Here is a 27,645-nt window from a genome sequence, read left to right as displayed (position 1 = left end):
TTGAATGTTGGGGCATTTAACACTGTCCTGGAGGTCTCTGAGATTGTCCTCATTTCTTTTAATTTGTTTTTCTTTTTTCCTCTCTGATTCATTTATTTCTACCATTCTATCTTCTAGTTCACTAATCCTATCTTCTGTCTCTGTTATTCTACTATTTATTGCCTCCAGAGTGTGTTTGATCTCATTTATTGCATTATTCATTATATATTGACTCTTTTTTATTTCTCCTAGGTCCTTGTTAAACCTTTCTTGCATCTTCTCAATCCTTGTCTCCAGGCTATTTATCTGTGATTCCATTTTGATTTCAAGATTTTGGATCATTTTCACTATCATTATCTGGAATTCTTTATCAGGTAGATTCCCTATCTCTTCCTCTTTGGTTTGGTTGGGTGGCCATTTATCCTGTTCCTTTACCTGCTGGGTATTCCTCTGTCTCTTCATCTTGGTTATATTGTTGCGTTTGGGGTGGTCTCTCTGTATTCTTGCAGTTTGTGGAGTTTTCTTTATTGTGGAGTTTCCTCACTGTGGTTGGGGTTGTACAGGTGGCTTGTCAATGTTTCCTGGTTAGGGAAGCTTGTGTCGGAGTTCTGGTGGGTGGAGCTGGATTTCTTCTCTCTGGAGTGCAATGAAGTGTTCAGTAGTGAGTTAAGAGTTGTAAATCATTTTGGAGTAACTTTGGGCAGCCTGTTTATTGGAGTCAGGGCTGTGTTCCTGTGTTGCTGGAGATTTTGTGTGGTATGTCTTGCTCTGGAACTTGTTGGCCCTTGGGTGGTGCTTGGTTTCAGTGTAGGTATGGAGGCATTTGATAAGCTCCTGTAAATTAATGTTCTCTGGAGTCAGGAGTTCTCTGGTGTTCTCAGGGTTTGGACTTAAGCCTCCTGCTTCTGATTTTTAGTCTTATTTTTACCATAGCCTCAAGACTTCTCCTTCTATACCTCACCATTGATAAAATATCTAGGTTAAAGATGCAAAGTTTCTCCACAGTAAGGGACACCCAGAGAGGTTCACAGAGTTACATGGAGAAGAGAAGAGGGAGGAGGGAGTTACAGGTGACCTGAGTGAGATAAGGTGGAATCAATAGAGGAGAGAGCAAGCTAGCCAGTAATCACTTCCTTATGTGCACTCCACAACTGGACTGCTCAGAGATGTTCACAGAGTTATACAGAGAAGAGAAGAGGGAGTAAGGAGACAGAGTTGGCCAGGAGGATAAAAGGGGGTAATCAAAAGGAGAGAGACAGATCCAGCCAGTAACCAGTTCCCTAAGTGTTCTCCACCGTCTGGAACACACAGAAATTCAGAGTTTGGTCGAGAAGAGAAGGGTTAGGGAGGAGACACAGGTGACTTGGTGGAGAAAAAGGAGAGTCCAAACGGGGAGAGAGCAGTCAAGCCAGTAATCTTGCTCCCAAGTAAAAATGGGTACTGAAGATTGGGTTCTTAAAGGTACAAAATTGATAACAAATACCAAAAAGCAAAGATTAAAAATCTAGAGTACAGTTTGGAATTTCAAGAATATAATATTAAAGAAAAGAAGAAAAAAAAGAAAGAGAAAAAAAAACAAAGTCACAAAAATTATAATATATATATATATAAGTTTGCTTTTAAAAAATAGTCTTTTTTTTGCAAAGCAATAGTAGGTCATAAAAGTGAAAATTAAAGGAGTAATAGAGGACTTTTTTAAAAAAAAATCATAAAAATAGTAAAAATATATCTAGGACTTTCTCTGGTGTTGTTGTGGGTATTGTGGCATCAGTTCATTTTCGGATAGTTCCTTGGTCTGGCTTATATTTCTCAAGATCTATAGGCCCCTTCCTATGTAGTCAGTACTAACGACAGGGTTTTAATCTATTGCACCTGTCACTTCCAAGACGGTTCCCTCTTTTTTAGCTTCTTCTGTTTGCTGGTCTCTTCAGTGTCTGATTTCCACCCTGACACAAAGGTGGCAGTGGTGTACACTTTTTTTAGGCTCACTTGTTCAGTCGTGCTGTGGGGAGGGAAAGACGCAGCAAACAAATAACACTGGTGTGTGCTCGCAGTGCCTCAGCCACCTGGGCTTGCCCCCGCTCACAGCACATGTACCCTCCCTGCCCACACTGCTCAGGCTCTAGGTTGCTTCACTGGGAACCATCCGAGGCCGGCCCTGGGCTGCATGCACCTCCCAGGTCTAAGGCGCTCAGGTTGAGGCACTCGGGTAGTCCTCAGAGGCGCTGACTCGGTTGGGTCTGAGTTTTGTGCCCTTCCCAGGTCCGAGCAGCTCAGGTGATGATGTGATTAGAGAGCTTGGTCACTGTGACTTATAGCCTCCCCCATTCCTGCCACTCAGTTTTCTGGGTGTACAATCGGCACACCTTCTCAGGTGGATATTGACCATCCAGAACTGCAAGAAGTCTTAGTTATCAAAGAAGCTGACTGACAGTTTTGTAGATAATGTCTCTCTGGGGCTGTGATTACCCACTTCTGGCTCTGGCTACCTGTCACCAGAGGGGGATGGTCTGCAGCGGGCTAGTTCTATTCAGTTCTTTGTTCTGTGCACGTGCCTGGTGGTGTCTTAGGGCTTTTCGCGTGGTAGCTATCCCACAGTCTGGTTTGCTAGCCTAAGTTAGTTCCCTCAGGTTGCCCTCGGGGCATTCAGGCCTGGTCCTTACTCTAAGCCATGCAGCCCGAGCCTCCCTGCCCAGCCCCCACTTGCTAGTGGTGGGTGCAGGCGTCTGTGCTGCTTCTCTGCTGAGGGAGTTACCATTGGGCTCATAATCTATGGGTTTTAATTATTTATTTATTTTTCCTCCCTGTTATGTTGCCCTCTGTGCTTCCAAGGCTCACCACAGACTCGGCAGTGAGAGTGTTCCCTGGTGTTTGGAAACTTCTCTCTTTTTAAGACTCCCTTCCCAGGATGGAGCTGTATCTCTACCTCTTTTATCTTTTTTTTGTTTTTTATAATTTTTCCTACCTCCTTTTGAAGACAAAGAGCTGCTTTTCTGGGTGACTGATGTCCTCTGCCGGCATTCAGTAGTTGTTCTGTAGAATTAACTCATCATTTAAATGTTCTTTTGATGAATTTGTGGGGGAGAAAGTGGTCTCCCATCCTATCCCTCCACCACCTTAGGACCGCCTTCTGCATATATCTTTTTGAATTAGTATTATAACATTTTCTGGAAATATGCCCAGGAGTGGAAATTCTGGATCATATGTAGTTCTATTTTTAGGTTTTTGAGACAACTGCATATTGCTTTCTATAGAGGCTGCACCGTTTTGTTTTCTATAGAAACTGATCCAGTTTACATTTCTACTAACAGTGTAGAATTTAACTCGGATGAACATTATATCTACTACTGCAGGCAGGAATCCCTCAGAAGAAATGGAGTGGCCATCATGGTCAACAAAAGGGTCCAAAATGCAGAACTTGGATGCAATTTCAAAAACGAGAGAATGATCTCTGTTCGTGTCCAAGGCAAACCATTCAATATCACAGTAATCCAAGTCTATGCACCAGCCAGTAAAACTGAAGAAGCTGAAGTTGAGGGTTCTGTGAAGACCTACAAGACCTTTTAGAACTAACACCTAAAAAAGATCTCCTTTTCATTATAAAGGACTGGAATGCAAAAGTAGGAAGTCAAGAAACACCTGGAGTAACAGGTAAATTTGGCCTTGGAATGCAGAATGAAGCAGGGCAAAGACTTATAGAGTTTTGCCAAGAAAATGCACTGGTCATAGCAAGCATCCTCTTCCAAAAACACAAGAGAAGACTCTACACATGGACATCACCAGATGGTCAACACCAAAATCAGATTGATTATATTCTTTGCAGCCAAAGATGGAGAAGCTCTATACAGTCAACAAAAACAAGACCAGGAGCTGACTGTGGTTCAGATCATGAACTCCTTATTACCAAATTCAGACTAAAATTGAAGAAAGTAGGGAAAACCGCTAGACCATTCAGGTATGACCTAAATCAAATCCCTTATTATACAGTGGAAGTGAGAAATAGATTTATGGGCCTAGATCTGATAGATAGAGTGCCTGATGAACTATGGATGGAGGTTCATGACATTGTACAGGAGACAGGGATCAAGACAATCCCCATGGGAAAAAAAAATGCAAAAAAGCAAAATGGCTGTCTGAGGAGGCCTTACAAATAGCTGTGAAAAGAAGAGAAGCAAAAAGCAAAGGAGAAAAGGAAAGATATAAGCATCTGAATGCAGAGTTCCAAAGCATAGCAAGAAGAGATAAGAAAGCCTTCCTCAGCGAACAATGCAAACAAATAGAGGAAAACAACACAATGAGAAAGGCTAGAGATCTCTTCAAGAAAATTAGAGATACCAAGGGAAGATTTCACGCAAAGATGGGCTCGATAAAGGACAGAAATGGTATGGACCTAACAGAAGCAGAAGATATTAAGAAGAGGTGGCAAGAATACACAGAACTGTACAAAAAAGATTTTCACGACCCAGATAATCACGATGATGTGATCACTCATCTAGATCCAAACTTCCTGGAATGTGAAGTCAAGTACAAAGCTAGTGAAGGTGATGGAATTCCAGTAGAGCTATTTCAAATCCTGAAAGATGATGCTGTGAAAGTGCCGCACTCAATATGCCAGCAAATTTGGAAAACTCAGCAGTGGCCACAGGACTGGAAAAGGTCAGTTTTCATTCCAATCCCAAAGAAAGGCAATGCCAAAGAATGCTCAAACTACCACACAATTGCACTCATCTCACATTCTAGTAAAGTAATGCTCAACATGCTCCAAGCCAGGCTTCAGCAATTCGTGAACCATAAACTTCCAGATGTTCAAGCTGGTTTTAGAAAAGGCAGAGGAACCAGAGATCAAATTGCCAACATCCGCTGCATCATGGAAAAAGCAAGAGAGTTCCAGAAAAAACTCTATTTCTGCTTTATTGACTATGCCAAAGCCTTTGACAATGTGGATCACAATAAACTGTGGAAAATTCTGAAAGAGATGGGAATACCAGACCTCCTGATCTGCCTCTTGAGAAACCTATATTCAGGTCAGAAAGCAACAGATTGGTTCTAAACAGGAAAATGAGTATGTCAAGGCTGTATATTTTCACCCTGTTTATTTTACTTCTATGCAGAGTACATCATGAGAAACACTAGACTGGAAGAAACACAAGCTGGAATCAAGACTGCTGGGGAAAATATCAATAACCTCAGATATGCAGATGACACCACCCTTATGGCAGAAAGTGAAGAGGAATTAAAAGGCCTCTTGATGAAAGTCAAAGTGGAGAGTGAAGAAGTTGGCTTAAAGCTCAACATTCAGAAAACCAAGATCATGGCATCTGGTCCCATCACTTCATGGAAAATAGATGGAGAAACAGTAGAAACAGTGTCAGACTTTGTTTTTTGGGGGCTCCAAATCATTGCAGATAGTGATTGCAGCCATGAAATTAAAAGACGCTTACTCCTTGGAAGAAAAGTTATGACCAACCTAGATAGCATATTCAAAAGCAGAGACATTACTTTGCCGATTAAGGTCCGTCTAGTCAAGGCTCTGGGTTTTCCTGTGGTCATGTATGGATGTGAGTGTTGGACTGTGAAGACGGCTGAGTGCCAAAGAATTGATGCTTTTGAACTGTGGTGTTGGAGAAGACTCTTGAGAGTCCCTGGACTGCCAGGCGATCCAACCAGTCCATTTTGAAGGAGATCAGCCCTGGGATTACTTTGGAAGGAATGATGCTAAAGCTGAAACTCCAGTACTTTGGCCACCTCCTGCAAAGAGTTGACTCATTGGAAAAGACTCTGATGCTGGGAGGGATTGGGGGCAGGAGGAGAAGGGGATGGCAGAGGATGAGATGGCTGGATGGCATTACTGACTCGATGTACTTGAGTCTCTGTTAACTCCGGGTGTTGGTGATGGACAGGGAGGCCTGGCGTGCTGCAATTCATGGGATCGCAAATAGTTGGACACGACTGAGTGACTGAACTGAACTGAACAGTGTAGGAGAGTTTCATTTTCTCCGAAACCTCAGCAACATCTGTTATTTGTAGACATTTTGGTGATAGCCGTTTGACAGGTGTGAGGTTATATCTCTTGGTTTTTACTTGCATTTCTCTAATAATTGATGATGTTGAGCATCTTTTCATGTGCTTATTAGCCATCTGTGTGTCTTCATTGGAAAATGTGTATCAGGTCTTCTGCTCATTTTTTAATAGAACTGTTTTGTTTTTTTTTTTTTTAATATTGAGTTTATATATTGTGGCTGTTAACCCCTTTTTGGTCACATCCCTGGCAATATTTTCTCCCATCTCATATGTATGTTGTCTTTTAATTTTTTTAATGGTTTCCTTTCCTCTGAAAAAATGGTTTTAATATTAATTAAGTCTTATTCATTCAATTTTTCTTCTGTTTCATTTGCCTTGAGACAGATCTGAAAAAAAAAACTGCTACAATTTATGTCAAAGAATATTTTTCCTTTGTTTTCTTATAGAAGTTTTGTGGTTTTGGGTCTTACATTTGTATCTTTAATCCATTTTGGTTTTGTTTCTGTATACAGTGTTAGAGAATGTTCCAATCTCTTTCTTCTATGTGTAGCTCTCCAGTTTTCCCAGCACCACTACCTGAAGAGACTGTCTGTTTTCCATTGTATATTCTTGTCTCCTTTGTTGTAGAATAATTGAATATAACTGAGTGGATTTCTTTCTGAGATCTCTATTCTGTTCCATTGTCTATGTGTCTATTTTTGTGCCAACATCATGCTGTTTGGATTACTATAATTTTGTAGTATTATCTGAAGTCTCAGAGGGTGGTACCTTCAGCTTTGTTCTTTTTTCTCCAGATTACTTTGGCAAATTGTTGTCTTTTCTGGTTTCATTTTAGGATCATTTATTCTAGTTCTGTGTGACCCAAATAAACAAAATATGAAATAAAAGAGGAGAAATTACAACCAATGCCATAGATATACCAAAAAATCATAAGATAATTCTAAGAACAGTTATATGCCAATAAACTGGACAACCTAGAAGACATGGAACAATTTCTAGAAACATGCAACCTGTCAAGACTGAATCAAAAACAAACAATTTGAATAAACCAATCACTAGTAGTATAACTGATTTTATAATACAAAAGTCCTAGCCCCACTCCCCCCGCCAAAAAAACCTTCTAGGATCATAGTTTCATAGGAGAACTCAATCAAACACTTCAAGAGGAATTAATACCTATCCTTCTCAAACTATTCCAAAAAAGTGAAAAACGTAGAACACTCTCAAATTCATTCTATAAAGCGACCATTACCCTGATACTAAAACCAAAGACTACAAAAAAACAAATATTACAGACCAATATGTTTGATGAATATTGATGCAAAAATCCTCCAAAAATATTAGCAAACCAAATAAAACAATGTATAAAAAAGGATCATACACTATGAACAAGCCGAATTTATTCTGGAGTCACAAAGATGATTCAACATTCACAAATCAATCTATGTGCTGTACTACATTACAAAAGGAAACATAAGAATCATATATCATCTCAATAGCTGCAAACAAATCATTTGACAAAATTCAGCATTCATTCATGATAATAACGATCATCAAAGTAGGTATAGAGGGAGCATATCTCAACATTATATAGGACATTTATAAGAAACACACAGCCAGCATCATACTCAACAGTGAAAAGCTGAAAGTCCTTCCTCTATATTCAGGAATAAGACAAGGATACCCACTCTTGTCACTTCTAGTTAACATAGTATTGGAAGTTCCAGTATGAGCAATCAGACAAGATAAAGAAATATAAAAACATCTGAATTGGAACCAAAACTGTGACTATTTGCAGGTGACATGGCACTTTACATAGGAAAATATTAAAGTCTCTACCTGAAAACTATTAGAATAAATGAATACAGTAAAGTTTCATTATATAAGATGGCTTTTCCATACACAAACAGCAAACTATCAGAAAGAGAAAGCATGAAAATAGCCCCATTTATAATTCCATCAAAAAGAATAAAATACCTAGGAAGAAGCTTAACCAAGGAGGTGAAAGACCTATACTCTGAAAAGTGTAAAACACTGATGAAGGCAATTTAAGACAATACAAAAAAAAAAAAGATGAAAAAATAACTTGTGTTCCTGGATTAATATTGTTAAACTTGCCATACTACCCAAATCAACCCACAGATTTAGTGCAACATCAAAGCAACTGAGTTGGTTTCAAATTCTGGTTTCACTATTACGACCCAGAAAGGCCTACTCCTCTCTCTATTTCATTCTTGTCAACAGTAAAGAGAGATTTTAGCACAGTTCACCTCTAAGCTGCCAAGTTGAGCAGGGACAAGGTCAAATCATTCATATTCAAAACTCCACTGTTTAAAAGTTTTGGTCAAAGAATGACTTGCTTTAGGTTCTATAGATGTGCCTTCTGCCTTAATCCTAGTTCTTTTTCATTTTACTGATGGGAGGTGCCAACTCAGGGGACTTAGGAGATGTCTATTTGATCTCTGATTCAGAAAGATACCCTAGAGGAGGGCATGGTGACCCACTCCAGTATTCTTGCCTGGAGAATCCCATGGACAGAGGAACCTGGCAGGCTACAGTACATAGGATCACAAAGAGTTGGACATGATTGAAACGACAGCACACACATGAATGGTGCTTTTAAAGATAGAATATTCTCATAGCCAAATTAAAATTTAGCCACTCTAACATTTTGTTACCATTTACTGAGATAACCCTTCCAATTCCCAAGAGGAGAGAAAGCTATTAGAGCAAACAAACAGTAACGTTGGGGGTTACCTTCTCCCACTATGGTCAGAACAGTATAGCCTTAGAACAGTAATTAAGCAGAGGAAGTTATCAGATAAATTTGTGGTATCTGAAACACCAGGAAATTTTCTCTACCCTGTAAGGCTGTACCCCTTGCCCCAGATATTGGATAGTTTATATTGCTTTTACATATCTAACTCTTTAAAATAGGTGTGTAGAAGCACATCTCTGTCATCCTTGGGTTCTCCTTATTTTTAATCAGGTTTGGCATGGCCCTGGGACAAGCCAACACTCCATAAAGTAATCTACATTGTTTTAAAAAATAAAAGCTTTTGTAAGAGAAAATATATAAGCTTATACAAAAAGAGGCTTCTTAACTCTTTCATAGGATCATAATCAAACAGAACTTTATTTTTATTTTTTCTTATGTATTTCCACAACCTAAGAAAGACAGAAAGGCATTATAAGATTGCCAATCTGGGAGAAAGCAGTCCTATTCCTCCACCCTTGGTCTTCCACATGTTCCACCATGACAAGCACTATGATAACTGCACAGGAAAAGTATTTACATGTCACTTTGTGTGCTAACCTCAAAAAAAAAAAAAAAAAGAAAATCTAAATTAATAGCTGGAACAATTGTTTTCAGTCCTACAAATGTATTTTAATTATTCGTAGGGCTATATAAAAATACCAGTGACACCCCAGTCCTTCCCAATATCAGAATGTTCAGAGAATCCTTTCCATCTGCAATCTCGAGTCCCTCAATTCTTATACTGTTATTTCTTTGATAGTTCTTGACTCTCCATTTTCTATCTTTTCTCTTTCAATGCATTTACTACATTTTCTCTGGATTTCTGAAACGTCTGATGATCTTTGGATGGCTTGTTCATAATTAAGAGCTGATTCACTTTGCTATACAATCAAAACAAACACAACCTTGTAAAGCAACTATACTCCAACAAAAATTAATTTTAAAAACCAAAACCAAAGTTCAGTTCAGCTCAGTTGCTCAGTCGTGTCTGACTCTTTGCGATCTCATGGACTGCAGCACACCAGGCTTCTCTGTCCATCACCAGCTCCCAGAGCCTACTCAAACTCATATCCATCGTGTCAGTGATGCAAAGTACATATAAATATTTTTTTATTCAAATAAACGCTTCAGAATTCACAAAATATTTTTTTAAAAAAAGAGTAAAACCACACACTGATTGAGAACTCTGTTTGTAGAGGAGGAACTACATGATAATCATGGGATAAACTGGTTTTCTTTCTGAGGAACCATTGAATATTGGTCTCTCAAGGTCAATTTTATGAGATGAGTCAGTTTCTCAAGAGACTAATGCACTCCTGTTATGCTGGGGTGACACAACCTGGTGTCCTATGAGGAGGAGAGGGGAAAGCCAGCTGGGAGTCTCAGTACATTTACTTTCACTTAATTCTTTCGTTTTCCACTCTGGATCTCACCACTGGCCTCCATTGTGTTAGCTGTCTTAACGTCTGGAGGTTCTCAAGTTCCACTTTCAGACACACAACATTTGGTCTCCTATCTGGGAGGAATAGAAAGTGGGTGATTGCTGTGGAGGGCGGGATGAAGACCTGGATGTCCACTGCTCTAAATACAAAATTTCAGCAAGTCCAACTGTTTTCATCCTATCTCCTTTCCCCTGTCTTCTGCAGTATCTGATACATCAGGATGAACCATTCTGGAGTTTGTGTGGAAGATCATCTCATCTTTCAATATCTTCCCTGTGTTGGCATTTTTATATTATTTTATAGCTATAACTTCTTCCATTTTTGTTAGATCAGTCAACTCTTCCATCCACTTTTAGCCTTTTTCTGAAAAGGTATTCCTTCTACTAGAATATAAACCCCACAATGTGGGGATTTTTGTATGTTCTGCTCACTGACTTTTCCCCAGTTCTGAGAACAATGTCTGGCACATAGCAGGCACTGGATACACATTTGTGAAATGAATTGATGTTGAAATATATTCTTTTTTTTTTTTTGCCACTGATGCTTCTCTTACTTTCTTTGCCTTAGCTTAATGCAATTTTTATTCCTTTACTTTCATTTCAGCAGTGTCTCTGAAGTGAGAGATGGTAAACATAACAGTTTAATCCACCATGTGAACAAGTGTAAATTTTAAGGTGGTTAAATTAGAATATCTGATTATTCTCTGTGAGATCATAAAAGGGTTTCATTTCATGACTCTTTATGAGTTATATCCTTAGCCTGATCTAGCCCTTGCTTTCCAAGCCATTCCAGCTTCTATTTTAATTAATAATTCTGTAATGTATTTATCCTCTTATCCGTTCATTCTTCACATTTATTTATTCATTTATTTATTTTTAAAACACCTAGTATTCATTCTGTAGAATATCTGTGTATCGTACCAGGAATTCAGTGAGGTCATCCAGCATAGGCCACACCCTCAAGGTGCTCACGCTTCCTGAATAGAGGCCACCAGTGTGAATGACAGACTCTTCAACTCTGTATTTCTAGCAAGCAAATGCCCCTAAAGATAGAATTGATGTTTTATGCAGATCCCCTCCACAAGACAACTCCCAGTGGTTAAACATGAAGGAGTCCTCACATAAAAATGTGCCCACAGGCACACACACACAAACACAGGGGTCCAAACTACCTAACTACCTAGCCCTCCCACCATTATTCTATATGTAAGCTACTTTCAGACCAAAAAAAAAAAAAAAAAAAACACCTTTTCTTTGAGTTACAATGCTTCCATCTTCTCTCTCCTACATCTTGACAGAGGAAGACGAAGCAAATTAAATATCAAAAAAGAGATTCAGTACAAATTAATGGATTGAAATCTCTGTTATTTACCTTCGAGAAAATAAATAGTGATGTTTTCTCACTGTGCACCCAAATCATCTCCCCCGGGGAATCCATGAAGGTACACTTTCCAGCAAAATGACAGAGTTGACCAGAAGAAAATCTACAGACCATTTAGGAAGCATCCTTGTTGTTGAACACACTAGTGTACAATGTATAGAAAGCTGAAAAGGAAAGGGGAGAAATTCTTTTACATTGGGAGGTTTTCTCAAGATATTAATCTGACTACATTTAAGCAAGTGGTTTTTGTTATTTAGTCACTCAGTCGTGCCCAACTCTTTTGTGAACCCATGGACTGTAGCCCACCAGGCTCCTCTGTCCATGGAATTCTCCAGGCAAAAATAGTGGAGTGGATTGCCATTTCTTTCTCCAAGGGATCTTTCTGACCCAAGGATCTAACTATGGTCTCCTGCACTGCATGCAGATTCTTTACCACTGAGCCACCAGGGAAGCCCATCTTCAAAACAACCACAACAAACCACAGGTTGCCTAGACCCTAGGTGGTGTATAGTGCAGCAGTAGGGGAAAGCAGAGGTTTAATACCAAGATAAAATCTACTGGGGTAGCCCCAGTCTGAATCCTGCATCATACAAACCAGGATAACACCAAACAAAAGTCATGAACAGTAAAAAAAAAACCACTCTGAATGTTTCTGCTATTAACTATTCAATAGTTGATACATCAACAAACCTTCACGGGTTTTCTTTCATGAGGTTGTGTAGGAAAATGGGGAAAAAGAAGGACTATGGGGTCAGATAAACAGAGATGCAAAGCCTATTACCCCACTTGCTGGCATGTGATTCAAAGCAACTTTTTGAATTATCTGAGCCTTGATTATTCCCTGTGTTAAAATCAAGATTATAATAGCTTTGCTGCTTCATGATGTTGTTATAAAGTTTAAATGAGATAATGTATGTAAAAGCAGGGCAGCATAAATGTATTTGTAATTGAGATTCTATGCTCATGGTGGCTACAATCAATCTGCAAATACAGTTGACAATGATAAAATTATCTGAAAAAAAATTTAAAAGACATAGGCCCCATCGAAGCTTCAGGCATAAACCCAAAAAGTGAAGTTGCTGTCTTTACTATGTGGGGCTTTGTAGAATGTACTACTTTTGAGAAGATGATCATTTTTGTCTTATTTTATCATTTCTCATATAAATATTATATATTTGTTTAGCATTCACCTTAGCTCTGAACTCTGCTCACTGTTGCTCACAAGAATTTCTCATACTTCCTGTCACTGATGTCCTGTTTCCTCCAGGCTCCCAAACTTTGTCTATTTATTAATAATTTATTCCAGTCTTTTTTTTTTTCTCCAAAGCCTGGCAGGCTTCATGAAGGAAACTGAGCCCAGCAGTCAGTGAAAATAGAAAGCTAAGGGAAGCAGCAATGATCAAGGGATGAGGCCAGAGAGATAGGTAAAAAGAGTTACTAGTTGCATTGGGGTAAAGAGAAGCAGAATAAAGGACTGAGAATCAGGAAAAGAATGTAGTAGGCACTCCACTCCATTTACTGAGTACTTGTTAAGTGTAAGGATTATGGGAGGAATTTACTATTATTATCTAATATAAGACTCACAACTCCTTGTGAGAAAAGCACTGGTATTATGTATTTGTAACATTTCCACTTGGAGAATAACCTACCGTAACAGAGTAGCAGTCTTTAGATATATGAAAAGGCAGAACATGAGCAGAGGCAGTGTAATTAAGGACAAAGAACAATGAACTTTTCAGGATTTTATTTTTTGGGGCTCCAAAATCACTGCAGATGGTGATTGCAGCCATGAAATTAAAAGATGCTTACTCCTTGGAAATAAAGTTATGACCAAGCTAGACAGCAGATTAAAAAGCAGAGACTTTACCTTCTCAACAAAGGTCCGTCTAGTCAAGGCTATGGTTTTTCCAGTGGTCATGTATGGATGTGAGAGTTGGACTATAAAAAAAGCTTAGTGCCAAAGAATTGATTCCAAGTGCCAAGAATTTGAATTATGGTGTTGGAGAACACTCTTGAGAGTCCCTTGGACTGCAAGGAGATCCAACCAGTCCATCTTAAAGATCAGTCCTGGGTGTTCATTGGAAGGACTGATGCTGAAACTGAAACTCCAATACTTTGGCCACCTGATGCAAAGGGCTGACTCATTTGAAAAGACTGGTGATGGAAAAGATTGAAGGCAGGAGGAGAAGGGGACGACAGAGAATGAGATGGTTGGATGGCATCACTAACTCAATGGACATGAATTTGGGTAGGCTCCGGGAGTTGGTGATGGATGGAGAGGCCTGGCGTGCTGTGGTTCATGGGGTCTCAAATAGTTGGACACGACTGAGTGACTGAACTGAACTTAACTGAATCTGATTCTCACCTTTGTCACTTTTTTTCTGCTACAATGTTATTCTGGACAAGTCTCTCACCTTTCTGAACACTGGGTTCCTCTTCTGGAGAATCTGGATACTAAGTCCTGCTTACCTCGCACTGTTGTGGTGGATCACACCCGAGCTGGCATGTTGCCACAGTGGTTAAAGTTGTGCATTCTAGAGTGAGGAGGTTTGACATTCACATGTGATTAACTAACCGTGTAACTTTGGGCAAGTTGTCAGCCCTCTCAGTCCTTCAGCCCCATGGTTTCTAAAATAAGGATAATAATAGAAGCCACCATTAGGGTTGTAGAAGAATTAAATTAGTTAATACATGAAAAGTGTTTTGGACAGAGTCTAATGTATATTGTTTCATGCACTAATGTTATAATAACTCACTCCACTAGCAAGGGAAACAACATTTTAAACTGTACACTCTACACAACACGAGCTTTAGGGATGATTTTTATAAAAATTAAGCTAAATTACATTTTTCATCCATGGTTGATATTCCTTTCTGTAGGATCTTATGAAGGTGGTTCACATACACGATTAATTGGCACACTGAGTGATCTAGCATCCCAGCTTCTACATGTGAGAAATATCCCCTACAAATAGGAAATTACTTGAATGTGTTATTGGGTAGATGTAGTCGACACCATTCTATCATCTTTTCTACCTCGCTGAATCCCACCTGGTCTTCAGGACTGAGTGATGTGCTGGGTAGCAGAGAATTAGGAAAGGACACATCAGGGCCTCAGAGTCTACTCTAGAACTTCTGGAAAAAAAATGTTGAAATCGTGGCACACTGACAACATCTCTTCTCTGATAGCCACCCAAATGAACAAAACAAACAAACCTTTACAGAGGCCAGGAAAATTCACATGCTACATATTACAAACTTCAGATAATAGTGGTCAGGTAAAATACAGTGTAGACTGAGAGGAAGGAGGAGACCCCCTTCCAGACTTTCTAGCTCTTGAATGCCGACAATACTCTCACACAGTAAGTGAAAATTTCTGCTGATAGCTCTCAGTTTGGAAAGATGGGGGCTGGGGGCAAGAACGGATCATAAAAGATATTGAGCACACCCTGTTTACATTGTGTTCCTTGATTGCAGCTCTCTACAGGAGAGGTAGAGATGAAAGAGCAACCAGATGACTAAACACATCACTTTTTTCCTCACCTAGCTTCTGAAAAGTAGTGAAGTCTTGTGACAAACATCTCTAGAACTACAAGTCGGAGGCTATTATGTAGAGAAAAATATGTGCTAACCCATAAAACAATTGACAATTAAGTGAGACTCATATACACACTTGTCTTTGAAAAATTGGCAATATAGTTTATAAATAGTTACAATTACACTACTATACATAAAACAGGTAACTAGTAAGAACTTACTGTATAGCACAGGGAATGCTGCTCAGTACTTTCTAATGACCTTTATGGGAAGATAACCTAAAAAAGAGTAAATGACTATATGTCTTGTCTAAGTGATTCACACACATGAAATTAACACAGCATTGTAAATCAAACTATATGCCAATAAAAATTAATTTAAAATAATTATAATTAAATACAATGGGTAAAAATCCCTCAAACTGCAGATTTTTTAAAAAAGTAGGAAAGATTGATGATAAGCAAGTGTGAATTTATATGTATGGGCGGCTGTTCTTTTCTCATTTCTTATGGTTATAATAGAGCAGCTGCTACTCTTAAGTGTGTTTTGCATCCTTTCACCTTCCATCTTCAAAGGGAATTAATTTTTAAAATATCCACTCTTTTAATCTCCAGTTTCATTATTGATATGTCACATCTACATTTAAATATAACATCATTTCCATCTTAACCTTTGCCCTCCTCCAAATCCCACTAGCTACTATCCTATATCTGTCCTCTGCCTTAGCTGCCAATCACTCCACAGCCAACTTTCCACTGTAATTAGGATTCTGTTCCTACCAGTCATCTGAAATTGCTCTCATAAGCTCATCAATAATCTTTTTATATTTCTCAGTCTTCTGATCTTCTAATCTATGTTCACTTCTCAGTGTGCTCTGAGCAAATTCATCCACTCCAATGGATTCAATTACCATCAATGAAATCAGTTCTCAATAAAATCCCCTGGGGAATTATCAGGATATCCAGAAATGCATGGTTGGGGAGAATGTATAGTTTGAAAACACGTATTACAAATGGTAATCATTCTTTAATACAGACTATTAAGTATAACCTCTAAAATATTAAATATTAGGGAAATAGAAAAGATAGTCAGAACGCATTTTATTCATGAAACATATCTAGACATATCACAGGGAAACTTCATGACATCAAAGACAATGAAAACAAAGAAAAAACACAACTGTCTACAACTTGACTATAGACTACTTAACAGTAAGCAAATTGACAACACACTACTTAATAGCAAGATTGAAGCCAGAATATAGTAAAATAAAAATTGCCAAATTTTTGAGCTGTAACCCTAAAATTATATACCTCAGTAAATGATCACTCAAAAGAGAAGGCAAAATAAGACTGTTCAGACAGTAAAGGTCTGGGATCCATTACAACTAACAGATCATCACTAAAAGAAATAATAAAAGATGCAATTCAGAAAGAGGGAACATTAACTGAGATAGAAAGAATGAGAGGCAAGAAGGAATTGCGAACAAAACAATTCAAGTATACATGAGGAATACACAACAAGAAGGGTTTTAAACAATATCTATATTAAGAATAATTATTTGGAGGAATAAAGAAGTCTCAAAAATTATCCTTTTTAAAGTAGAAGAAAAACAGAAAATCTGAATAGATTCAATTTCATGACAGAAATTGAGTCAATAGTTTAAAGAAGTGTCTCCTACCTCAAAAGCATCTAGAAATTCAAAGGCATGCATTTCCAAATATTCAAGTACTGGATAATTTTTCTTTCCATTCCTTTACAAACTGGTCTAATTTTCCAAATTTGTATTAAGTTATTGGTAAGATAATAGTTCAGGAAAATAAAACTTTAGGTCAATATCACTTATCATTATAGACAGAAAAACACTAAATATATTTTAAGCCAGTCAAATTCAGTAATATATGCTGCTGCTACTGCTAAGTCACTTCCGTTGTGTCCAACTCTTGGTGGCCCTATGAACAGAAGCCCACCAGGCTCCTCTGTCCATGGGATTCTCCAGGTTATAATACTGGAGTAGGTTAAACTGATCAAATTCAGTAATATATATGTGCACACAAAATATATGTGCACCGATTTTATGTATATTTATGTGTATGTGGGTGCATGTGTTAGAGCAAGAAACTTTTCTCTCAGGAATGTACCCATGATTTAAATTGCATAAATTATTTAGCATAACTCATCATTTGAAGATACTGATATTAAAGAACAATCACAGAAACATCCCATTAAGGAGAGAAATAGCATTTTATAAATTTCAACACAAATTCTTGATTTTCAAAAATACCAAGTAAACTAGGACTATAAGGCAACCTTCCTAACATGATAAAATATAAGCTGCAAAAACCTTTAGCAAACATCATACTTAATGATGAAATGTTTAAAGTCAAGAATAAGAAAAGGGCAGATGCTGTCACTCTTATATTTAACATTGCACAGGAGACCATAGGCAGAACTGTAAGATGAGGAAAATAACTAGAATATGTTAGGACTGGAAAGATATAAATAGAAAAAGAGAAAGATAGTTTAGTATTCCCAAACAATTATGATTGTTTATATGGAAAACCAAGAAAATCTCCATGCTATGAAATTATTAGAACTAATAAGGAAGTTCTAATGAAAGACACACAAGAACAACATAAGGAAAAATAAATTGCATTGCATTTTTACACAACACTAACTAGACAATGCATTTTTATAAAATATATTATTTGCATATCATTTAAAAATAACTATAAGGTATCTAGGGAAAAGAATAATAGAAAATACACGTTTTTTGTTGTGAAATTGATATAATATTGTATGAAGTAATACAGTAAATTTAAGGAAAGGGAAATATATACCACGCGTTTGGATGGACATATTCCCTGGTGGCTTGGACGGTAAAGAATCTGCCTGCAATGTAGGAGACTAATTGGCTGTCCATATGGGAAAATAGTTCCCTACCTCCAATCAAACATAGATATCAATTCCTAGCAGACTAAAGACCTACATGTAAAAATCAAAGTATATAATTAAGTAAACAAAAGACACTAGTATTATGGGTTCAGGTTAAGGAAGATCTCCTTTTAAAGGTATACAAAGGTGAAATCATGCTACAACATGGATGGACCTTGAAAATATTATGCAAATTGAAAAAACTAGTCACATAAGATGAACCATCTGGAACAGGGAAATCTAGAGAAACAGAAAGTAGATTAGAAATTGCTTATGGCTAGAGGAATGAGGATTGGGGGAATTTACTAAAAGTTATAGGGTTGCTTTCTAAGGTGATAAAAGTGTTCTAAAACTTACCGCAGTGGCAATTATATACAACTGTGAATATACTGAAAAGTACTGAATTTCATTCATTAAATATGTTAATTGTATGATGTGTGAATTATATCTTAAAGCTATGAAGAACAAGGTCAAGTGATAAATGAATAAATTGAGATACAGTGTTTGACAACATTGAAATTTAAAAACTTATATAGAATAAAATGAAAAACAGACTCAGAGAAGATATTTCCAGTGGATGTTACTTGTAAGAGCACCACTAAATTTCAATTAACAAAATCCAAGGGGAAAAAACAAAAGACAAAGTAAATGTGCTGATAACCCACTTCAGTATTCTTGCCTGGGAAATCCCAGGGACAGAGGAGCCTGGCGGGCTATAATCCATAGGGTTGCAAGAATCGGACACAACTTAGCAACTAAATGACAACATGTACTGGCAAATGTCATTTATGCATGGAAAATAGGCATACAAAATGATGCTCAGTTACACCAGTAATCGTGTGTACTCAGTCTCTCAGTTTTGTCCAATTCTTTGAGACCCTGTGGACTGTAGCTCACCAGGCTCCTCTGTCCATGGGATTCTCCAGGCAAGAATACTGGAGCAGATTGCCATTTCCTTCTCCAGGGGATCTTTCTGACCCAGGGATCAAACCCACTTCTCTTTCATCTCTTGCGCTGGAAGGCAGAAGCTTTACCACCAGGCTACCTAGGAAGCTCACAATAATAATCAGGAAAGTGCAAATTAATACTATAAATAATACTGATGAGAATTTCTGGCAATATTAAGTGTTGGTAGGATGTAGAAACAGGAATTCTTATTTAGTGCTGGGCGAAGTGCAAATTTCTATAATCATAGAGGAGAGGATTTTGACAAGACCCAATAATTTAAAGATGCATGCTCTCCATAAGCTAATAATTGCACTCACGTAAAATGTTCATAACGTGAGGTGTCCAATAATGTAGGATCATCATTAACAGTGTAAAATTGAAAACAACACACATTTCCAGTAATAGAAAAAAGGGTAAATTCATTGTGGTTCACTCAGACAGCAGAAAAATAAGTAGTCCTTAAATTTAAAAATTAATCTTAAAAACATAATATCAGATGAGAAAAGTGAGTTGTGGGAGAGTATAAGAGGCTTGATAACATTTATGTAGAGATGAAAACATATTATCTGTTGTTTATGGATGCATTGGTCAAGATAGTTTGGATTGAGTTGTGGTAAAAATAACAAAGGCAATAAAATAATCTCAGAAATTTCAAGCACCAAAGGTTTTTTTCTCACTCGTGCTACAAGTCAGTTGAGGGTTTTTAAGGAGTCCAGCACCACGTCATCTTTATTCTGGGGCTCAGGCAATTCAACACCCATTATCTGGAAAATTGGAGGCTGCCATGCAGGATGGACATAGAGCATTTGAGAACCTCAGATGAACAGTTAAATGATCTGGCCTCAACATGGCACATGTTATCTCTATTCATAATTTATTGGCTAGAAGTAGCCATAAGGTCCCATCCCACCTCAAGGGGACTGAGAAGTGCCAACCTGCTATATGTTCAGAAATTCTAAGAATTGAAAATAGTTGGTGAATAGAGTTAACCACCAAATTTGGTATGTGTAGACACAAAATTCAAGATATTGCTAGGCAACATGAAACAATAAGTGGACAAAGGAAGGATACACAAGGAGATTTATTCTATCTTCAATATTTTATTCTATGAAACTGTAAAGGGAAGCATGCATGACATATGGGAGAATACTGAAATTTGGTACAGCTGAATGTTAGGTACACAAGCATTAATTTTATCATTATATATAGTTTTCCATTTGATAGAATTACATAATAAGATTTAAAATATGAGAAAAATAAAAAAGTAAGATCTACTTATAGTAATAAGAAAAGAGAGAAAATATTAAGAAAGACAAACTAACCTCAAGTACAGAGATCATTTAAGAATGTATTGTACAGTCACAATGTTTTTAATATTTTAACATGACTGGAATGGTTACTTTCTAGAAAAATATACATCTCCAAAATGACTCAAAAAGACAAAAAGCAGAAATGGGCTAATAGTCATGATAGAAATTAATAAAGATATTGAAGAACTGTATTTCCTTCTTAACCAAATTGTCAGGAAAAAATGGTTTCACAGGTGAAATTTTCCATGTTTTGAGAAATGGATACTATAACGTTCATTTATTTAACATGCCTTGCAAGGCATATGCTAAGACATTGATGCTGGGAAAGACTGAAGGCAGGAGGAAAAGGGGATAACGGAGGATGAGATGATTGGATGGAATCACCGATTGGATGGGCATGAGTTTGAGCAAGCTCCAGGAGTTGGTGATGGACAAGCAAGCCTGATGGGCTGCAGTCCATTGGGTCGCAAAGAGTCGGACAGGACTGAATGACTGAACTGAACTGAACTAAGGCATATTCTGGCTTCTCAGGTGGTGCTAGTGGTAAAGAACATGCCTGCCAACGCAGGAGACAGAAGAGATGAGGATTCCACTCCTGAGTTAGGAAGATCCCTTGGAGGAGGAAATGGTAACCCACTCCAGGATTCTTGCCCAGAGAACCCCATGGAAAGAGGGGTTTGGGGGACTACAGTCCATAAGGTCTCAAAGAGTCAGACATGACTGAAGCGACTTAGCATGCACACAACACACACAAGGCATATATGCTAAGTGTTTTATATTTATTATCTTTTTTAAGAATAAAAGATTTGTAATTTTATTTATTTTTCTTCCAGTTTTATTGAGATACAATTGCCATACAGCACTATATAAGATGTATAGCATAATGATTTGAGTTACAAATGTCATGAAATGATGACCACAATAAGTTTAGTGAACATCTATCATCTTATATAGATACAGAATAAAAGAAAAATGTATTTTTTCTTGTGATGAGAACTCAGGATTTACTCTATTAGCAACATTCACATGTATACAGTAGTGTTAATTATAGTAATCATGCTGTGTATTACATTCGTATCAATTACTTATTTTACAACTGGAAGTTTGTACCTTTTGACCACTGTTATCTCATCCACCCCCCCCCCATTCTTATCCCTGCCGCTAGTCACCACAAATCTGATCTCTTTTTCTGTGTCTGTTTGTTTTTGAAGTATAATTAATCTAGAACATTATGCTAATTCGTTACACAATATAGTGATGTGATATTTCTATGCATTTCAAAATGGCCACCATGATAAGTTTAGTTACCATCTGTCACAAAGATACTACATAGTTATTGACTATGTCCCATACATACTATTAAATGTCCCATACTGTACATTTCATCCTTGTGACTCATTTATGGTGGATGAGTGAAAAAGAGGGAAATTAAGAGGTGCGAGCATCCAGTTGCATTCATTACCTTTTGATGTCTCCTGAAGAGACTCATTTGATGAATATTATTATGCTCATTTATAAATGTTGAAACAGAGAAAAAGTAGTAGGGCCAGATTTTAAATTCATTCCTTTGTCTATACAGATTGCTCATTTAGAAGTTATAATCCTATAACATCTATGCATTTGAAACTGTTTTAGAGCATGGAATGACAAGGGAAATTTTCTAATTATTTTTTTAAGGCAGCATAATGCTAATACCCAATCTGAACCTGATGAGGGCAACAAATGTGAAGAAAGCTACTTAAAAAAGTACGTTGCGAGTATTGATGCAAAAATCTGAGATGAAACATTTGCAAATGTAATCCAACATCGTATCAACAGAATAAATGAATACTAATGAAGCAGGAGGCACTTTAAGAATGCAAAGAGTTCAAAAGCAGGAATCCCTTAGGGACTGCATAAATGTAATTTACCATATTAATAAGTCAAAAAGGATAAAAATATGATCATCCTGGTAAATATCAATAAAGGCTTTATAAAATTCAACCTTCATTAAAACATGAATGCTTCCCTAAAAAGTGTGATATATAACACAAGTTAAAAACCTTATATTTTATTGCAAAAAAAAAAAAATTGAAAAAACTGAATGTAAATTCAGGAACAAAATAACGATGCTGCTTTCACCACTACTATTTAAAATTATTTAAAAAGTTCTAGATAATGCACTTTTACATATTTGATATGAAGATAATGCAAAATTCATATAAAGTGATTAATATATTCCATTTATACTAACAAAAACAAATTTAAATATAATGGAAATTTTTTAAAAAATATATAAGCAGTCAAAAATAAAGTGAAAATAAAATACTAAGAAATAAATTTAACAAGCAATGCATAAGTACTAAATGAAGAAAACTGCCATATCAAACTTTACTGAGAGAAATTGAAAGAAAAAGACTCAAATAAAAGCAGCAAAATACAAAAAAGACAATAATTTAAAGATGTCAATTCTCCTTGTGTCTATAAAATAAAGATTAAAAGTTATTTTTCAACCTTCAGATTGATAACAAAGAAAATATTAGCAAAGAAGAAAGTACATGAAGAAACCTGCTGGTAGGAAAGGTGTGGGATGTGGGCATATTCTGAATAACACTGAAAATGCAAGTTGCTCCAGTTTTTTGGAAAAAGCAATTAGCATTGTTCTTTCTTAGCAAATTAAATACATGACTCAAACTGAAAACCACATTTAATAGTAAGAAATTAAAAATATCAAAATTAATTCCAAGATCAAGAAAATAATGTTTACTATTATAAAGTTATTTTGTAAGTACTAGGACCTACATTTTGGAAATGCACAGATAGAAGAATACAATAATAGAGAGTTAAAACATGTATCTAATCATATACTTTAATTAGAAATATAATACAAGTAGCATTTTCTATCTTTAGGGAAAAAACGTGGTCTAATCAATAAATCATCTAGGGAAAATATTATCTATTGAGAATAGAAATATAAATAAGACAGTCCAACTAATAGTGATTATATTCTTACATGTTCCTGTTTTGTTCTAAGTTCTTGGAATGGATTCTTTCATTTACATCACAAGCCTATGAGTTAGGAAGTATTATTACCGTCTTTTTACAGATGAAGAAACAGACTTCAAGAGGTTAAGTGATTTTCTCAAGGTCACTTGGATATTAAGTGGTAAAGCCCAGATCCAAGTTTTTCTTATCACAGAGCTTAGCATTAGCTGTCAAACTTGATTATTACCTCGCTCCAAAGCTCTCAAATACATTACAGATAGATCAAATAACTAAATGTTAAAAACTAAATCTTTGTAGAAGATATGTATGAATGTTCTTTGTTATCTTGATGAGGGAGTTGTCTTTCTAAGCCTCACTGGTAAGCCTAGAAGTCACAAAATTTTGATAAATATGATGACATAAAAATGTAAAGCCTCTTTAAAGCTAAAAATACCATAATAAAAGTTGAGACAATCTGGAAGGAAGCATTTGTAATACATTTGACAGACTAATTTTCTTAATATTCAAAAAGCTTATATAAATCAAAACTAAAAAGATGAAAGAAATAAGAAAGAAAGTGAAGTCGCTCAGTCATGTCCGACTCTTTGCAACCCCGTGGACTGAAGCCAACCAGTCTCCTCATCCACGGAATTTTCCAGGCAAGAGTATTGGAGTGGGTTGCCATTTCCTTCTCCAGGGGGACTTCCCAACCCAGGGATCGAACCCAGGTCTCCCATATTGTAGGCAGATGCTTTATCGTCTGAGCCACCAGGGAGTTATTTAAAAATGGGCAAAGAATATGAAAAGCCAATTGAAAAAATGAGTTGAAAATGATTATTAAAAATGAAAAGTTGCTCACCATCACTAGCTACCAAAAATGTTGATGGAAAAGAGACTTTTTCATCCTTCATATTAATAATGAGGAAAAATATTAACAAAGATGAAAGAACATAAGAAAACCCACTGTCCAGAAAGGCATAGGATGAGGGTATTTTAGTGCATTGATCGTGGGAAAGCAATTTGTTCCAGCCTTTTTGGAAGGGCAATTAGTGTTGTACATCAAAAATCTTCAATTAAATATTATTTGACTCAGCATATTTTCTGGAATATTTTCTAAGATGATACCACAAAGATGCATAAACATGTATACACAAACATGATCACCTCTACGTTTTTTTATAGGAAGCATTTGGTAACAAATGACTTAAATGTTGATCAAGTGAAGAGTGGCTTAATAAGTTGCTGTAAAACCAGGAAAGAGAATGCTCGACAGCCATGAAAGCATTGATGCGAATGGACATGAAAAGAAGTCCACAATGCTTTGATGAGTGAGAAAAACAACATACCAAATGGCATGCTGTGCTCAGTCGCTCAATTGTGTCTGATTCTTTGTGACTATGGATGGTAGCCTGCCAGGCTCCTCTGTCCATGGGATTATCCAGGCAAGAATACTAGAGTGGGTTGCCAGGCCCTCCTCCAGGGGATCATCCCAACCCAGGGATCAAACCCAAGTCCCGCATTGCAGGCAGATTCTTTACTGTTTGAGCCAGCAGGAAGCCCAAAAGTAGCAGGCACAATATAACCATATTTGTATTAAGGTGTAGGTAGGTGTGTGTCCTTATGTATGCACATTTATGAAAGTACAACAAAAAATATTGACCCCTTGCTCTTTCATTATTTCCAAAGGGTGTCTTATTCAAAGAAACAACAGTGAACCATCTCAAATGCTCGAAAAACAACTTTACCCTTTACTTCCTAGTGTTGAAGAGTGCCTTAGTGGAGAATGCATTCCTAAGGCACAACAAAATTTCTTAAGCACTTTCTCCTCTGTCTCCCTCTAGGTTTTCAGTGCTTCTTCAATTCATGCAACTGGAAGTACAACTTTAAAAATCTCTCTGGTTTATCAGCCAGAGACAGAGAGAGGATTCTCGTTTCCAGTGTCTTTCCTAAAATTTTCAGGGGGCAAGGCTCACACTGAATTAAAATGCAGGATAAATTGGAAGATTGGGATTATAGCTGGTGGGAATCTGTTGTATAGCACAGGGAGCTTAGCTCAGTGCTCTGTAATGACCTAGATGAGTGGGATGAGGGAGTCGAAGAGGGAGGGGATATTTATATACTTATAGCTGATTCTCTTTGTTGTATAACAGAAGCTAACACAGCATTGTAAAGCAATTATATTCCAATTAAAAATGGCAAACTCTATTACTCACATAGAGGAGATTAAGGGATAGGGCAGGGTGGATGAGGGAAATTGAAAAATAGAAAAAATGGCCTGGGGTATATACAACAATAAAGGTAACTGCAAAGATAAATACATATTCTTAATCAAGGCTTCTTGGTTATTTTTCCAATTAAAAATAGGTTGACTTTTTGCATTGCAAGGTTCCCTGCTTTACAATGTTCTTGATAAAAATAATTCATTCTATACCATTCAGAACAATTTCTAGCACTTCTTGTGAGTCTTTCATATGTACACTCTAAAGGCTCATAGCATGTTAAAGATCTGTAACTTCAGATGTAATTTCTTGAATTGTACATTGACATTTCTACATGTTTTTAGACCAGAATTCCTCAACCTCAGAGTTATTGACAATTTGGGCTGAATTAATCATTTTCCTTGATTGGAGGTGGGAAAATTGACCTGTATATTATAGAATTGTTAGTAGCATCTTTGGCTTCTAGCCATTAAATGTCCTATTTACCCCCTCCCCATGTTGTGACTATCAGATATATGTTCAAGCATTGCCAATTGTGCCATAGGGGTCAAAAATGTACCTCACTGAGAACCATAGGAATTGACACAGACCTTTTTGGGAGGAATAAGATTGTTTATAGTTATATACACACATATATCTGTGTATACATCTGTATTATATATATAAAATCATTTTTACATCATGATAAATTCTCTTTCAAATTTATAAAATAAGACAAGTTAATCATATCAAAAGTAAGCACCCCAAAGTGCTAAAGCTCATACAATAAATGCATATTTATTTCTAAAATTCATTAAAGGCTGAATAGACAAAAAATAATGAGAAAATGTTATTACAACAACAGAAATAGCATTGATAAAAATGCTATAATGAACTAAAAAAATGCAACTATCAGGGATGAGGAACCAGCACATTTCAGCCAAAATCTAATTAGAAGTATTCTACAGGAAAAATAGAGGGCTACTCAAATTTATTTTTTAATCGTTTTGTCATTTCTGTCTTTCTTCAAGGCAGATTATGCTTTAGGCCATACTGAGATTGTTTCTATATAATTCTTGATTAATGGAATGAGCCAGAGAATTGCATAAACTCCCTGCTGAATTCACCATCTGCCCATGTCCTCTGAATATTTTCTATGACTGAACTCACTGAACGAAGTTCAAGGCTTTGCTGAGTAGAAAGAAAACAATGAGAATATAAAATAAATAGAACACACAAATATCAAAACTCTTGCTAGTTTAGAAGCCCATACTTCAAACTCGCTTTGGGGGAATTTGTCAATGTGCCAAAAAGCTTCCCCTTGTTTTCAGAAGAACTTATTACTGTGATGAAAATCTTTGATGACACGTTAGCATCAGATCCATCTTCAGCACTAAGAGCTATTAGAATTAAACAACTGTGAAAAACAAAACAAAAAATAAATTGCAGAGTGATGCTCCCATAGGTGCAGCTAGCCAGGCCATCCATAGTGAACGCTTGCAGTATACAGACCCAAAGGTAATCGTGGTTCAAATGCTGGCCTTGAAAATGATTTCCAGGGCATTTTCCAGTTTCCACTTTCTCCACTTTTCAGTTGCAGAACATAATCAAATACATCTTAACATACCATTTGTCCATTTACTGTGAGTAGGAATTCATGAGAACTGTTCTTCTCTCCTTTCCATCCTTCATGAAATAGTCTCTTGTAGGCAATAGGTCTCATTGAAGATCATTGTGCATTTCGGAAAAGCAATGTTTTAGGTAACTTTTGATGATCCATGTAAGATATATTAAAGTTGGGATAGATAAGCATAATTTTTAAAATCTATATAACTGTTATAGAACATTTATTCATCAAGGTGTTTGCTGTTTCTGCTCTTTGTGTAACTAAGTGCTGCTCTTAACAAGCTGCTACCAAAACCCAGATCATTAATTTCTCCAAATTCTCAGTTTTATCCATTCTTTTTTTATTGAAGCACATAGATAAACTCTGCTTCAATAAACATAGCTTTAGGTTAGAGATGTATAAGATACAGTTCTTGATATGTTAGTTCAAAGAGGAAAGGGAAGAGTTGACACACATAAAATCTGTTATTTCTGTATAGATAAGGGTCAGCAAACTAGGTACCCTGGGCTAAAACTAAGCCATCATCTGTTTGTGAGTTGAGTTTTAT

Source organism: Oryx dammah, unplaced genomic scaffold, assembly GCF_014754425.2.
Source record: "Oryx dammah isolate SB20612 unplaced genomic scaffold, SCBI_Odam_1.1 HiC_scaffold_23, whole genome shotgun sequence".
NCBI classification, from domain to species: domain Eukaryota; kingdom Metazoa; phylum Chordata; class Mammalia; order Artiodactyla; family Bovidae; genus Oryx; species Oryx dammah.
Note: the sequence above shows the minus strand (reverse complement) of the source record.